General features: G+C 47.4%; 1 long non-coding RNA gene across 1 annotated transcript; it reads right to left on the bottom strand.

Moving 5' to 3' along the window:
* Positions 1–501: 501 nt before the first annotated feature.
* Positions 502–2,755, bottom strand: LOC120909717. Its single transcript, XR_005741362.1, has 3 exons — positions 2,686–2,755; positions 1,450–1,564; positions 502–522 (listed from the first exon to the last, which is right to left on the bottom strand). It is a non-coding gene; the product is annotated as an uncharacterized LOC120909717 (long non-coding RNA).
* Positions 2,756–15,982: the final 13,227 nt, after the last annotated feature.

The raw sequence follows: 15,982 nt of genomic DNA, 5'->3' as shown, positions 1-15,982 counted from the left end.
ATCCCGGGAATACAGAGGACGGGGACATCTCTCTGGTGGGTTCCCATTACTGGATCCATCTGTAGGAAACACACACACTGACTGAATACATTGTTTCTATGTGTTTATCAGATGATGGGGGATCTAGGTGGAGCCTCCGTACTGCTCTCTCCTTTACAATAAAGTCTCCTCTTACCCGGTGATGTGAGGGGCGGCTGATTGTCCATCATGACGTCCTTGTAGAGATCCTTGTGTCCTTCTAAATACTCCCACTCCTCCATGGAGAAATAGACAGTGACATCCTGACACCTTATAGGAACCTGACACACACAATGATACAGTCACCATCCAGACACACCCCTTGTCTGTTACTGGATAATGTCCCAGAATTCCCAGAATCCTCCTCACCTCTCCTGTCAGCAGCTCCATCATCTTCTTGGTGACTTCTAGAATCTTCTCCATGTTGTGTCTCTCGGGTTTTAGGGAGTCACATGGAGGCACTGTGATGGTCATATGATCACCGGACTTCACAAGAGGAAATCTCTGTATTGGAGAACCAATAGGAATATCATGTTAGAATCCCAGAATCCTCCTCACCTCTCCGGTCAGGTCTGTGTTTTATTAATAGAGATAAGAGTGATGTCATGTGACCTCCCAGAATCCTCCTCATCTCTCCGGTCAGGTCTGAGTTTTATTAATAGAGATAAGAGTGATGTCATGTGACCTCCCAGAATCCTCCTCATCTCTCCGGTCAGGTCTGTGTATTATTAATAGAGATAGGAGTGATGTCATGTGACCTCCCAGAATCCTCCTCACCTCTCCGGTCAGGTCTGTATTATTAAAGCGGGAGTTCACCCATAAAACAATTTTTCCCCTAGATTCCTGCTCGTTTTGTCTAGGGGAATCGGCTATTTGTTTTAAAATATGAGCAGTACTTACCGTTTTCGAGATGCATCTTCTCCGTCGCTTCCGGGTATGGGTATTAGGGAGCGGGCGTTCCTTCTTGATTGACAGTCTTCCGAGAGGCTTCCGACGGTCGCATCCATCGCGTCACTAGTACCCGAAAGAAGCCGAACGTCAGTGCGGCTCTATACTGCGCCTGCGCACCGACGTTCGGCTTCTTTCGGAAAATCGTGACGCGATGGATGCGACCGTCGGAAGCATCTCGGAAGACTGTCAATCAAAATAGAAACGCCCAGTCCCGCAGCCCATACCCGGAAGCGGCGGAGAAGATGCATCTCGTAAACGGTAAGTACAGCTCATATTTTAAAACAACTAGCTGATTCCCCTAGACAAAACGAGCATCCATCTAAGGGGAAAAAGTGTTATGTACGGGTGCACCCCCGCTTTAATAGAGATAAGAGTGATGTCATGTGACCTCCCAGAATCCTCCTCACCTCTCCGGTCAGGTCTGTGTTTTATTAATACAGATAAGAGTGATGTCATGTGACCTCCCAGAATCCTCCTCACCTCTCCAGTCAGCAGGTAGATGATCTCCAGGGTGAGGTTTAGTATCTTCTCAGTCATGTGATTCCGGTCCGCCTCCATTCTCATTGGTGTGGTCATGTGATCTATGCGAGTTTCTCTGTAGACAGATAATAAAGAATTATCTGGACTGTATTGGTTGGACAATATTATTATGGGAAAATAAGGGGTTATTAGGTGGGTTGCCCCCAGTGGGAATTAGAACATCTAGATTGGGTAACTAATGCCTCGTACACACGGCCGGATTTTCATAGACATTTTTTTTTTCTCATTTATTTTATACACATTTTTTTTACACTAATTTTGTTTTTCTGTACACAACATCCCTTGTGATAGCATTGGCCGTGACCGGTCCTCATTTATGGAGAGATCTGGGGTATATTAGACACCATATCTCTCCTCTGGCCCCCCGTGAGATCGGTCTGATCAGTTACTTCCCTGGCCACTGGTTGGCCAGGTAAACAAAGGGGCAGAACCAGAAGTGACAAACTGCTCATTGCTCCCGGTTTCCAGAGACAGGGGAATGACTGCAGTTTCTCTCTCTCTGTACAGGGCCGCCATCCGCATTGTTCTCGGCCTCCGCAATAGGACCGGAGAGCCACTCAGATCACTTCTGCTTTACAGAGAATCGCCAGCTGAACACAACGTTACTGAGATGATACCTGTAAGTGTAGGCATCATCCTGGTATAACCACTGAAACCCAAGGATGTTCAGAAACATTCTTGGGTGGGAAGTGGTTAAGAAGACATCAGGGGTCTATTAAACCTCCAACGTTACCTATGGACCCCAGTGAAACTGATGAAGTACAGATCGGGAATAATCAGTTTCCCCCCCGACCACAGTGACCGGGGAATGACGACTCTGAGCCCGGGCCTGCAGGAGGGGCAGGCACATGGTTATGGTAGTAGGGCATGGGGATATTTGTATCGCGGGAAATAGGGTGTGGAAGTGCGAATTTCAATACGACCCGAATCCGCATCTCATCCCTCGTTACAAGAGACTGCTAAGAGGAGAAGGTGACACATCTCCAATATCAAGAGAAGGTTTCAGCCCCGTATGTGGGGACATTTTCTGCCCCTTAAAAAGTTAAATTAGGTTTCCACACTATATATGTGTGTATCATCATCTGCTGGAGATAAAAGACGTCACAGTGACTATGGAGGAAGAGGACGGACATGACGGGGGTTACTGGATGTAAATAGAAAATAAGATCTTATTACCACATCACCTCTACCTCGTATCACACGGAGATTCCCGTCTTCACTTGACACAATTTCCTGACTGTACCTGACATCACTTCCTGTCTGTTTTGCTAGCAGTGAGATCACCATCTTGTGGAGATCAGAGGAACTGCAGCCTCCAGAAACGTCTCGTAGTGTGACAACGGACTTGTGATGTGTGTGTATGTACTGTGTATCCTTATAGATGGGTAGGGATGAGCCGAACACCCCCCGATTTCGGTTTGCACCAGAACCTTCGAACAGACCGAACATTCGCGCGAACATTTAGAACCCCATTGACGTCAATAGGACTCGAACGTTCGAATTCAATAGTGCTCATTTTAAAGCCCCATATGCAAGTTATTGTCGGAAAACGTCTTTGAGAACCCGGGTCTTGCCCCAGGGAACATGTATCAATGGAAAAAAGTTTTAAAAACGGTCGTTTTTTCTGGAGCAGTGATTTTATTGATGCAGCATCATTGTTGATGAGGACAAGTGCCTCTTCTCGACAACCCTGCCCGTTGGTTGTCAGGGTCTGCGGGCAGGGGGCTTATCGGAATCCGGGAGCCCCCTATAAGGGGGCCCCCAGATCCTGGCCCCCCACCCTATGTGAATGAGTATGGGGTATATTGTACCCCTACCCATTCACCTGGGGGGAAACCAGTGTCAATAAAAAAACACACAGGTTTTTAAAGTAATTTATTAGGCAGCTCCAGGGGTCTTCTTCCGACTTCGGAGGTCTCTTCCAACTCCCTCCGCTCTCTCCTCCCGCTCTCCGGCCTCTTCTCCCGCTCTCCGATGTCCTTCTGCCAGGCTCCTCCGCTATATTCTTCCAGCTCTTTTACTAGCATTGGCCTGGTCTTCTCCGTCGTCTTCTTCCCTGTTCTCTTCTTCCGATGTTGACACAACGCTCCCTCCCGCTGAAATGCTGTGTGCGCAACGATTTCTATAGGCATGGGGCGTGGTCACTGGGTGATGTCACCAGCGGGTGACCCCGCCCCTTATGGCGTCACAGTCCCATCATGCCCGGGACTGTGATGTCATACGGGGCGGGGTCACCCGGTGACCACCCCTCATGCCTATATAAATCGTTGGCAAAGGAACCGCTAGGTCTCTCAGGCCGCTTTACAGCTCTCGGGCGTAATGGATCCCTGACTATAGTACTTCAAATGTAAGTATGAATTGGATCCTTCTGCAAGTCAGTTAACTTGGATAGGCAGGTGCCTTCCCACCACCAAGAATCCTCGATTCCATGGTTCCTCCGTCAGGCAAGATGTCGCTGGTTCACTGTGCGGCCACTCACAAGGTACTGATGGATGGATAACATCAGATGCTGTGGAGCGTAGAAGGATGCCTCACTGGCTCGATTGGCAGGGTTGTCCACGAGGATCCCTTGCAAGCGATCCGCTCGAGTCTAGGCCCCAGGCTTCTCTGGGCTAGGCACACTCACAGCAGGCCTCCTGCCGGCTGGAAGATGGCATCCCGAGAGAGAGAGCTGAGGCCTTCATTGTCCTTGTATTAGATCCCCCAGCAGGCTGTGCGTGGCGCACTGCATTTTGGTAGCACGGTGGCATTGTGGGTATTGTAGTCTCACTCCAACCCACGGTAATAGAGTCACTTTCATTCACACTACAATGCCCACTATGCTTTGCTCTATAATGTAACTGAACTCAACAATTTCAACGGCATAACACAAACCAGACATTAGAGGGAGCCAGCTTCCTCTTTAGGCGCACAATGTAGTCCATTAGGATACGTTTTACAGTAACCCCTTGTTACACCTATATTCTCCCCCCTTGTGACTGAATAAAGACGTCACATAGGGGGGCGTGGTTACAGCGCTATGGCGCATGCATGAGATTTCCTACAGGGAAACCGTAAGGGCGGAACTGATGTCAGAAACTGAATCACAAAACAGCAGTAAGAATGGCGCTGTCAATACCCAGAAATACAGAGAAGAAAAACACAAAAAAAAGGTATTTGCAGGCCTCGTTTTTGGAAGATTTTTATATATATATATATATATATATATATATATATATATATATATATATATATATATATATATATATATATATATATTATGCATTATGATGAGCTTGTGTAACTTAACAATTGAAAAACAGAAAAAATTGGCCTTGGTTTACTTCCTCTAACACCTTCTGAGGGGCTGCAGGCTCCAGATTTTGTGTCACATGGCTTTGCCCCCCCCAGATCTAAGTTGGCCCCCCAAGGCCCCCTGACCACCCCTCCACCCTGGATGCTATGGCAGCTGATTTCCTTTTCTATTACATCACTCTATACTGCGCCTCCTCCGCAGGGCTGAAATCACATTCCTTTACAACACAGCCAGTTAGCTACGATCTGCATAGGGTGTATCTGCCTACTGCAACTACACTGCCGTTCCAACCAGAGAATTTTACAGGTCAGAACGGCAACATAAAAGCCAGATACACCCTGTGAAGATTGTGACTGACAGATTTGTGTAAAGGAATGTGATTCCAGTCCTGTATAGTGTGGGGGGGAGGAGCTGTATACGGTGCTGGGATGGGAAAGAAGCTCTGCCAAGTGACCTGCCAGGGGTGATCCCTGTCCTCTGATTCGCCAGCAGTGATCACTGTCCTCTGATGTAAGGAGGAACTCAAAACTCTTAAGCAACTTTGAGTATCTTTCCGTGCGGTGAGTGTATCTGCACGCACGGTGTAAGTGGAGGGTGATAGTGGGGGGGGGGGGGTACGCTACGCCTCTGAGTACACCACCATCTGATTTCAGCAGGAAAATTTCCCTACCCGAGTTGCTAACCGTAAAAAGAAAATCGATCCCAGCCATCCACATGCACAGCATCTAAATGCTAGCTCGGCCAAATTGCTAGCACTGCAACTGCTGCCTTTTCAGATGGTAGACTGGTAGGAATTTGTGGAATGTGCTGTACCTCAGTGGCAGGTTCCAAAATGCCATTCCATTTCATGGAAGGCCATTCCGGCTCTCTACCGGCATTTGGAAGGCAATGTTTTGGCCTTGTTGGACAGGAGTAAGGTGCATATTAGCGCTGACTCATGGTCCAGCAGGCATGGACAGGGACGTTACCTTTCCTTCACAGTGCACTGGGTAACTCTGCTGGCAGCTGGGAAGGATGCAGAACAGGGTTCAGTATTGTTGGAGCTTTTTCCACCACCACCCCTTTCAAAATGCTAGTGGTCATTCTGCCACAGCTCTCTCCTCCACCCCCTCCTTCTTCCTCTATGGCCTCATCTTCAGATTTGTCCTCTGAACAGTGGTGCTCTGTAGGCATTCAAGGGGCTACGCAAGCAGTCAGACAAAAAGATTCCATGCGGTGCTTGGGTCGGTCTGCTTAGGGGACAGGAGTGCCAGGGCTGGGCTCAGCCCTTCCCTCTCTGTGCTGGAAGCTCAGCTGTCAGCTAATTGCCAACTCCTATCTCTCCACAGTGATCCACCTGTACATGATCCTAATCGTCAGCTCTGCCTACTTAAAGTCTTCCAGTTCATTTCCTTTTTGCCTTCGCCTATGTTAACATCACTATAGACTTTCTCCTGCGTTCCTGTTGAAGACCTGCTTGACTACGTTCCCTCTGGCCACAGATCCTGCTTGCTGAACTACTACCTTTATCCCTGGCTCTTGGACATTGGCTTAACCTACTACCCGATCTGGTTACCGAACTCTGGCTTTGTTTTGACTACACTTACTCTATTTACCTTTTTATTTTTAAGTGTGATTAAACTGGACTTCTGTCTCGGTCTGATTCATAGTTTCTGACAAGGAGCCACACTTGGGCAGAGATTCTGTCAGCTCTGCACGGGCAGGCTCAGAGGTGGTTGATGCCACGCCAGATTTAGCCAGGAATGGTTGTATGCGACAATGGCACCAACCTTCTCTCCACCCTACGACAGGGACACTTGACCCATGTTCCCTGTTTGGCTCACGTCCTGAATATGGTGGTGCAGCGGTTCTTGAGCAGGTACCCAGGCTTACAAGATCTCCTGAGGCAGGCCAGAAAAGTCTGTGGTCCTTTCCGCTGGTCATAAATTGCCAGTGCTCGGCTGGCTGACATTCAAAGGGAATGCAACCTGCCCACCAACCGCCTCATTTGTGACATGCCCACCAGGTGGAACTCAATGTTGGCAATGCTGTAGCGGCTGCACACACAGCAGAGGGCCATCAATGAGTACCTGTGCGAGTATGGCACTAGGACAGGGTCAGAGAAGCTTGGCTTTTTTTTCACCACGCCAGTGGCTACTGATCAAGGATGCATGCACTGTCCTGTCACCATTTGAGGAGGCCACGAGGATGGTGAGCAGCGACAATGCATGCATCAGTGATACTGTCCCTCTTGTCTTCCTGTTGGACAGGGCACTTGAGGTAGAATAGCGGGAGGAAGAGGAGGACTTCCTTACCTCTCAAGGCCTCCTTTATCCAGATAGCATTCCTGCGGGCCCACCAAACACACAGGAAGAAGAGAAGGGGGAGGAGGAGGATTGTGTCAGCATGGAGGTGGAGGATAACACTCAGCAGCAGTCTTCAAGGGATGGTTTTCAGTCCCCAGAAACGCAAAGAGTTGTACGTGGCTGGGAGGAGGTTGTTATGGATCATGTGACCCTTAGTGACCCAGAGGATTCAGAATCGAATGCCTCTGCAAACTTACGCTGCATGGCCTCCCTGATTTTGCAAAGCTTGCGAAAGGACCCTAGGATTTGTGGTATCAAGGAGAGGGATCATTACTGGCTGGCAACCCTTATTGATCCACATTACAAGGCTAAGGTTGCAGAACTCATCCTGCCTTTGCAGAGGGAGCAGAGGATGAAACATCTTCAGGAGGCCTTGAAGAAAGGTTTGTGCAATGCATCTCCAAACCCTGGTAGGTTACCATTTCCTGGTGGTGGACCATGTTTCTGAGGCTTTGTTCAGTCAGGCCTTGTACACACGATCAGTCCAAACTGATGAAAACGGACTGAAGGCTGAAGTCTGATGGACTGATGGTCTACACACCATCAGTTCAAAATCCGATCGAGTCCAACGTGGTGACGTTAAACACAACAACGTCCAAAAAAAAAAAACGAAGTTCAATGCTTCCAAGCATGCGTCGACTTGATTCTGAGCATGCGCGGGTTTTGAACCGATGCTTTTGCGTACTAACCATCGGTTTTGACCGATCGGTCATCAGTCCATCAGTCCTATTTTAAAGCAAGTTTTAAAACTTTGGTCTGAAGGACAAAAGTCTGATGGGCCATACACACGGTAGGTTTGAACTGATGAAACTGAACTTCAGTCCGTTTTCATCAGTTTGGACTGAGAGGAAGAGTGGTGGAGAAGGTGGCCGGCTGATGCCTTCAGACAATTTTTCGGTCCTCAGCTCCACAGTCTGATCGATTCACGTAACCATCGCCAGCATCTGCATTACATGGTGCAGGAACATCTAAGAGCAGACTTGGAGACCTTTCCAACAGAACATCCACTGGGTTACTGGGTCTTGAGGATGGACCACTGGGCAGAACTTGCTCAATATTTAATTGAGCTACTGGCCTGTCCTGCATCCAGCGTTCTTTCTGAATGCACATTCAGTGCTGCTGGAGGGTTTGTAACAGTTCACAGACTCCGTTGATAGGTTCACATTCATAAAAATTAGCAGCTATCAAGTACCTGATGCTGATGTAACTGGTTGAATTTTCTATGGATGTGGGATCCCTTGAAGACTACCTATGCTAAGTGACTATCCTATTCTTCCTTAATCTTGCTGATGGTAGCTTCTAACAATATTTTTGGTTTAGGGCACTACCACCACTGCTTAAGGCCCAATTTTTCTGCCCCTGTTTAACAGGTGCATGTCATTACAATTTTTGATCCAATATTTCACAGCAGGGCCCGTTCCTGCGCCCAACAAGAGTATCTGTGAGGGGTTACAGTGTTGTTGCACCACCACCCAAGGCTCAATTGTTCTGGCCCAGGGGCATGTATTTACATTTCTTGATACTGCCTAATAATGCAGCCTAACAGTGACAGCAGAGAAAAATTACCTGTTTGCAAAATTTTATAAGAAATTGTGAATTAAAAAAAAAATCAAGAGGGGAAAATTGCCCAGTAGGTAAGGGGTTAACGGGCTAGATTCAGCAAAGAATTACGCCGGCGTATCCATAGATACGCCGCGTAAATTCAAAGCTGCGCCGGCGTATCTACTTTCTGTATTCAGAAAGCTAGATACGCCGACATTAGCCTAAGATCCGACTGGCGTAATTCTATTACGTCGTCGTATCTTAGGGTGCATTCTCACGCTGGCCGCTAGGTGGCGCTTCCGTTGTTTTCGGCATAGAATATGCAAATTACCTAATTACGTCGATTCACGAACGTACGTGCGCCCGGCGGTAGTTTTTTACGTCGTTTGCGTAAGGCTTTTTCGGCGTAACGTTGCTCCTGCTATTAGGAGGCGCAGCCAATGTTAAGTATGGAAGTCGTTCCCGCTACAAATTTTGAATTTTTTACGTTGTTTGCGTAAGTCGTTCGCGAATAGGGCTGGACGTCATTTACGTTCACGTCGAAAGCAATGACGATTTGCGTCGGAATTTCGAGCATGCGCACTGGGATTTTTTCACAAACGGCGCATACGCCGTTTCGTAAAAAAAAACGTAAAATACGCGGGGTCAACCCAATTTAAATAAAACACGCCCCCTCAACATCATTTGAATGACGCGCGCTTACGCCGGCCCCATTTATGCTACGCCGCCGTAAGTTAGGAGGCAAGTGCTTTGTGAATACAGCACTTGCCTCTTAAACTTACGGCGGCGCAGGGTAAATACGATACGCTGCGCCGCCGTAAGAAGGGGCGCAGCTACGTGAATCTAGCCCAACGTTGCTAGCAGTTTTGGAGTATCCCAAACCCTGAGGTTCTACAAGCAATCCATTACAAAAAGACAAACCATGAGACTGTTTATAGGAGCCGGAGTGAATGGACTGTTGCTTGGGTGACTGGTGGCTTCTGTACTGTTTGGGAAAAAAACAGTTATCAGTGGCTCCTGCGGGGGGAGCACTACACATCTATAAGGATATACAGTACATACACACACTGGGGCAGATTCATCAATAGATACGACGGCGGATCTCCTGATCCGCCGTCGGATCTGTGAGATCCCACCGTCGGAGCTATGCGACTGATTCATAAGAATCAGTTCCGCATAGATCTCCCTTGGATCCGACTGGTGTAAGTGACTTACACCAGTCGAATCTTAGGCTGTAATCTCCCGCCGGCCGCTAGGTGTCGTCGCGATTTTTTACCCGTCGCATATGCAAATGAGGAAAACCGCCGATTCACGTCTGTACGCCCGCCCGTCGCTCGTTTTCTACGTCGTTTGCGTTCGGGTTTTTACGGCGGATAGCTACCCCTGCTTCTATGAGGGGTAGCTAATGTTAAGTATGGCCGACGTTCCCGCGCCGATTTTTAAATTTTCTACGTCGTTTGTGTACCGCGATCGGGAATACCGATGGCCGCAAACGACGTACCCGCCGCAAACAATGACGTTGTAGCGACGTCATTTGGAGCATGCGCACTGGGCTTTTTTGCCCCGGCGCATGCGCAGTTAAATCGGCGCGGGAACGCACCTGATTTAAATTGTACACTCCCCCTAGCCGCGGAATTTGCATTCCGCCGGGGGGAGTTAGGATCCGACGGTGCAGTTTGCGAGGTAAGTGCTTGATGAATCATGCACTTGCCTCGCTAAATTGCACCGGCGGATCGCAAACCAGGTAGATCTAGCGGATCTAAAGATCCGCAGATCTACATGAATCCGGCCCACAGAGCACAAGGCCGTGTTCACACTACGAGACATTTCTCAGGGGCTGCAGTTCCTCTGAGCTCCATAAGGTGGTGATCTCACTTATACCATAGAGAAAGGAAGTCTCTATTGAAGACAGGAAGTGATGTCAGGAACAAACAGGAAGTGATGTTAGATAAAGACAGGAAGTTCCATGAGGTACGAGTAACAGAGGTGATATTGCTGGAATCGGCAGCAGAGGAGGTAATAAGATCTTATTTTCTATTTACACCCAGTAACCCCGTCATGTCCGTCCTCTTCCTCCATAGTCACTGTGACGTCTTTTATCTCCAGCAGATGATGATACATATGTTATTATTATTATACAGGATTTATATAGTGACAACACTTTACAGCATAAGGGCAGACAGTACAATTACAATACAATATAATGAGTGCCCGGGTGCTAATATTCAGACATATTTTTCATTATTCAGAGATTCGGATATATCTGAATGCCCGAATTACAATATAAACAAATTTTACTGAATGCTCCGAATAACGTAACGAAATTCGTACTGAAAATCAAATTTTACATTGAACTCCAGTCGAATTCTAACTACATATATTGTTGAAATCAAAGATTGTGCGAGTCATTTGAGTACCAATAATAATGCTGTTTTTGTTAAGCCAATGGCGATGTAAAGAGTCATTGTAATCATTTGATGAAGATTTTTCTTTTGTTTGTTCACTTTGCTGCATTCAAATAAAAAACAACATAACGTTTTTGTTTCGAGCGATTCGAACGTTTATCAATTTAATTGTTTCGAATTGAAAAAAATCTGTAAATTAGAGTAAAATTTCCCGAATACGAATTGATCGAATCAACCGAATTTAACTAAACAAATTAACAAGATTAACGAATCAAAATGAAACAAATTTTTTCACCATGCACATGTCTAGCTGTGAGTGCCCGAGTACTGTGGGTACTACGAGTGCACGTTTTCTGGGAGTGCCCATATATTGTGGGTGCACTAGGAGTAGAGAGCTGGGAATGGAGTAGGTTACATATTGTTAACTCAATTTCCCCAATAGAATACAGTGGAACCTCGGATTGCGAGTAACGCGGTTAACGATCGCTTCGCAATACAAGTTGTGCAGTACCGCGTTTGGCCTGAGGTGGGGGGGTTCCCGGAGCCATTGGAAAATGCTCGGAAAGACTTGGAAATACTACGTTTCCGAGGTTTGCCAAGGTCGGTCGAGCTGTCCTCAGGACTTTCCGGCTGTTTAAGGCTCTCCGGCACCCCCCGCCTCTGGCCGCATGCGGTATTGCATGCCATTGAAGTCAATGCGGAACAAATTATTTTTGTTTCCATTGACTTCAATGGGGAAACTTACCTTGATATGAGAGTACTTTGGATTACGAGCATTCTCCCGGAACCGATTATGCTTATAATCTGAGGTTCCACTGTAGAGGGTAAAATGTCCAACAGGACTAGTGATGCCACTCAGTGCATATCCTGCACCATGCATTCCTTGATGTGCCAATCGAGGGTGCATACTGCTGTACAAGACGTGGGCGAATTGTTTCTCTGGAATCCCAGATCCTGGATCTGAAGAATCAATGAGCAACACTGAGATGCATTAGCAACATGGAGAGGAGCTTGGGCATTACCCAGCAGGTGCTGGTGGGGGGCCAGCCTAGAGGAGGTTGGAGAGATGGAAACACAGGAACCAGAGGTAGGTAGCTGGGTGACAGAAATGAGAAGGGGTAGAGGGAAGAGTGGTAGGGAGGCCAGTCCTGAGTTGGTACACCCCAACAAATATGCCAAGTTGCATGATGATGGGGATATAAGCTCAGGGTTGGCAGTGCTGGAGCAGGCACCCTCCCCTTGCTGCCAGGGGAGTGATGGCTCCAGTAAGGAGGAACGTAGGGATACAGGCAAGGCCAGACAAGTGCTGGTAGTGGGAGACTCAATTATTAGGAGGACAGAGAGGGCAATCTGTCAGAGAGACCGGGGTTGCCGAAGAAGTGTGTTGTTTACTGGGCACTTGGGTTCGGCACATCACGAATCGGGTGAACAGATTATTGGGAGGGGATGGGGAGGACCCAGCGGTCATGATACATGTTGGACCAATGACCAAGTGAGAGGAAGGTGGAGAGTCCTAAAAAACTATTTTAGGGACTTAGGGAATAGATTGAGGAAAAAGACCTCCAAGGTAGTTTTCTCTGAAATACTACCTGTACCTCGAGCCACAGCAGAGAGGCAGCAGGAGCTTGGGGAACTGAACAAGTGGCTGAGGATCTGGTGCAGAAAAGAGGGATTTGGGTTCCTGGAGAACTGGGACAATTTCTCAGTCGGTTTCCGGCTCTTTAGTAAGGGGACGGTACAGCTCTATTGGGAAAAAAGATGGTCACAAAGCTGGAGGGGCTTTTAAACTAGGTGTTGGGGAGGATCAGAGAAAGTGATAGCAGACAGGGAGTGGGTGATAGGACAGTCAGCCGTAGTAATAGCAGTGAATATACAACCATAACAACTTATCCAAATTACTAATCCGGCCTATTCTAAGTCATCAAGGAAGGGTGATATCGGTCCAAGAGGCCGATAGATCACTTCTTAACCAGTTAACAACCGTGCTATAGCAGAATGACATCTGCAGCGCAGATTGATAACTCTAGGGGAGCGTACTGTGACGTCTTCCCAGAATCTTGCACCTGCGTGCCTCCTGGTGCAGAGCGATCACTTGTAAACAAGCCGGCGTCGTGTCCGATTCATCTCTCCCCTCTCTGTACCGATCGGTAAAGTGTGAGAGGAGGGGGGAGAGATTGGGTGCAGCAGTGTTGTGGGCTGGATCTGTAGTCCCCACAGTGATGATCTGTGCCCATTCAAGCCTCATCCATTCATGCTCGGCTATCCCCAGCCATGTTCAGTCATCCCTGCCATGCTCTGCCATCCCCAAAGGGCCAAATCCATAGTCAGAAGGCAGGCAGAGTTCAGTGAGTAGCCAATATCCAATCCGAGGTCATCAACGAGGGGATCCAAACAGTTGAGCAGGGCAGACAAACAGAGAGCTTGAAGCAGGTGTTACAAATGCAATATTACAAGCATGAGACTGCAGGCTTGGCTGGCCTAAATCAGGTTTGGTCTCCACCCAGAGACTGACCACATCAATCACCTTACAGGTGGACAGACAGGGAGAATGCATCACAGCCAAAGCCAGGATGCTGAAATGAGGAGCAGGAGCACAACAGACTGGTGACAAACGGATTATACTACTTTTAATAGTGGCGTGGGATGGGCAGTTTATTTAGGGGGAATTGGGATATGTATATCTTTATTTTAAAATATTTAAAAAAGAAGGAAAAGGGAAACATTTAATTGGTAGTAAATGTCCGGAAATATTTTCCCATAATGGTCCAAGTCTCAGCTATTCATCCTAAAATGTGATCAGTAAAGTCTCCGGAGTACACAGAGATCACAGGAATATGATGTGTCCTGGCAAAGCCCAAAGAAAAAAAAAAATCTTTCGGTTTAGGAGAGGAGGGACGCACCCGGGAGAAATTATTCTGTGAAGAGAAACCTCATAGTGTGCCCTCCATAGCTCCTTCTCCCAATTTCCCTCCAATCAGAGTCAGAGAATCCTATGACATCACACTGACCTCACAGCGCCTTCTCCTAATATCCCTCTATCCGACTCTTTTTTTTCTGATGCTCTTAGGATGTGGGCCGGCCCCTGGCCTCCTCACTTTCATAGTAGGGCTGTTGGACCTGCATTGTATGTAATATCAGAAACCTCAGCATAAGTGGGGTTTAAATAAAAATAGACCTGACCAGTGAGGTGAGGAGGATTCTGGGAATGTCATTTGATTTTACTGTTTGTGTTCAGATCTAGAGTTTTCCTCCTGTGAAGTCTGGAGATCATATGACCATCACATTGCCTCCACCTCCCTCCCTGATAGAATAGAGAAATACAAAGAAGATTCTAGAAGTCACCAGAGAGATCATCGAGGAGAGGTGAGCGGTGCCGGGAAGGACGTCATGATGGACAATCAGCCGCCCCTCACATCACCGGGTAAGAGGAGACTTTATTGTAAAGGAGAGAGCAGTACGGAGGCTCCACCTAGACCCCCCATCATCTGATAAACACATAGAAACAATGTATTCAGTCAGTGTGTGTGTTTCCTACAGATGGATCCAGTAATGGGAACCCACCAGAGAGATGTCCCCATCCTCTGTATTCCCGGGATTCCACACAGGAAGGTCACACCATCCCCCACCATCATCAGGTAGATGAGGAACAATTATTGGTGGTTATGATTTATACACAAACATGTTTGTTACAATGAATGTTTTATTATATATTCAGAGTGGAAACCTCGGGGATGATAATATTGATATTAAAGAAGAGTATAAAGAGGAGGATGAGGAGTATGGAGTGATGGAGAAGTTTTCAGAAGGACACAAGTATATGATGGAGCCACCTAATACCAGGAACCCACCAGAGAGATGTCCCCGTCCTCTGTATTCCCGGGATTCTACACAGGAAGGTCACACCATCCCTCAGTATTTAAAGGTTGGTGGAATGGAACATCTAGAACATGGACTTGAGTAGACAAGGGGATTTATTCATGTGATGTCACAATAATAAAGTTTATATCTTACAGATGATATTCTCTCTCATTCTCTTGGTTTAGAGTGGAGATCCAATCGATATAGAATTTGAGGTGAAATCAGAAGAAGAAGAGACGTATGTGAGGGATGATCAGCAGTCTATGGAGGAGGATGGAATAACGGGGACATTTATAGAGGAGGACACTCCTACAGAGATCAGCACAGGTGGGTCATTAACACTAAATCCATTCCTCCACCCATACTGCTCACTGATTGGTCCAGAGTAGGGCGGGGACTGGGTGATATCAGCCTGTAATCCCCTGGTCACTTTCCTGAGCTGTGTTCCCCGTCCTGTATTCCTGTATTTCTCTCGGATAATCTTCCTTCTCTGTGCTGCAGACACAATTTATGTCTCTAGACTGGATTTATGGAGATTCTGGGGCTCAGCTGGCAGCAAAATGTTGATTTTCTCTATAGGCATTGCTCAGCCTAGACACCTGGGGTATGTACCTTGGGTCTTCTGCCCCATACCCGGGTCTTGCAAGATCTCTGGCAGAGTAATTTGTGATGTCAGAGTGGGGAGGGGTCACCCATTTACGTCACTGGGTGGCCCCGTCCTTGCCTATATAACAGCTGTCAAAGCAAAAAGACGGCCGTCGCGGGGAGGCAGAGTTTTTTTTTTTTTATATTTTTCGGGAGCGTCGGACGCCGTGATTGGCGATGCATTTGCATTGCGAGACTTTTTTTTTTCATTTTTCTTTTTAAAATAAGGCAATTGTCCAAAACTGTCTCCTGTTGTGTTTTACCTTTTTGACACTTATTTACCCGATACCCATTCACATTGGGGAAGGGGGGATGGGATTTGGGGGTCCCCTTGTTAAAGGGGGCTTCCAGATTACGATGAGCACCCCCCCCCCCACAACCAC

Source organism: Rana temporaria, chromosome 8 (assembly GCF_905171775.1).
Source record: "Rana temporaria chromosome 8, aRanTem1.1, whole genome shotgun sequence".
Lineage (NCBI taxonomy): Eukaryota > Metazoa > Chordata > Amphibia > Anura > Ranidae > Rana > Rana temporaria.
The sequence above is the reverse complement of the archived record's forward strand: the minus strand, read 5'-3'. Positions and strand labels throughout refer to the sequence as shown.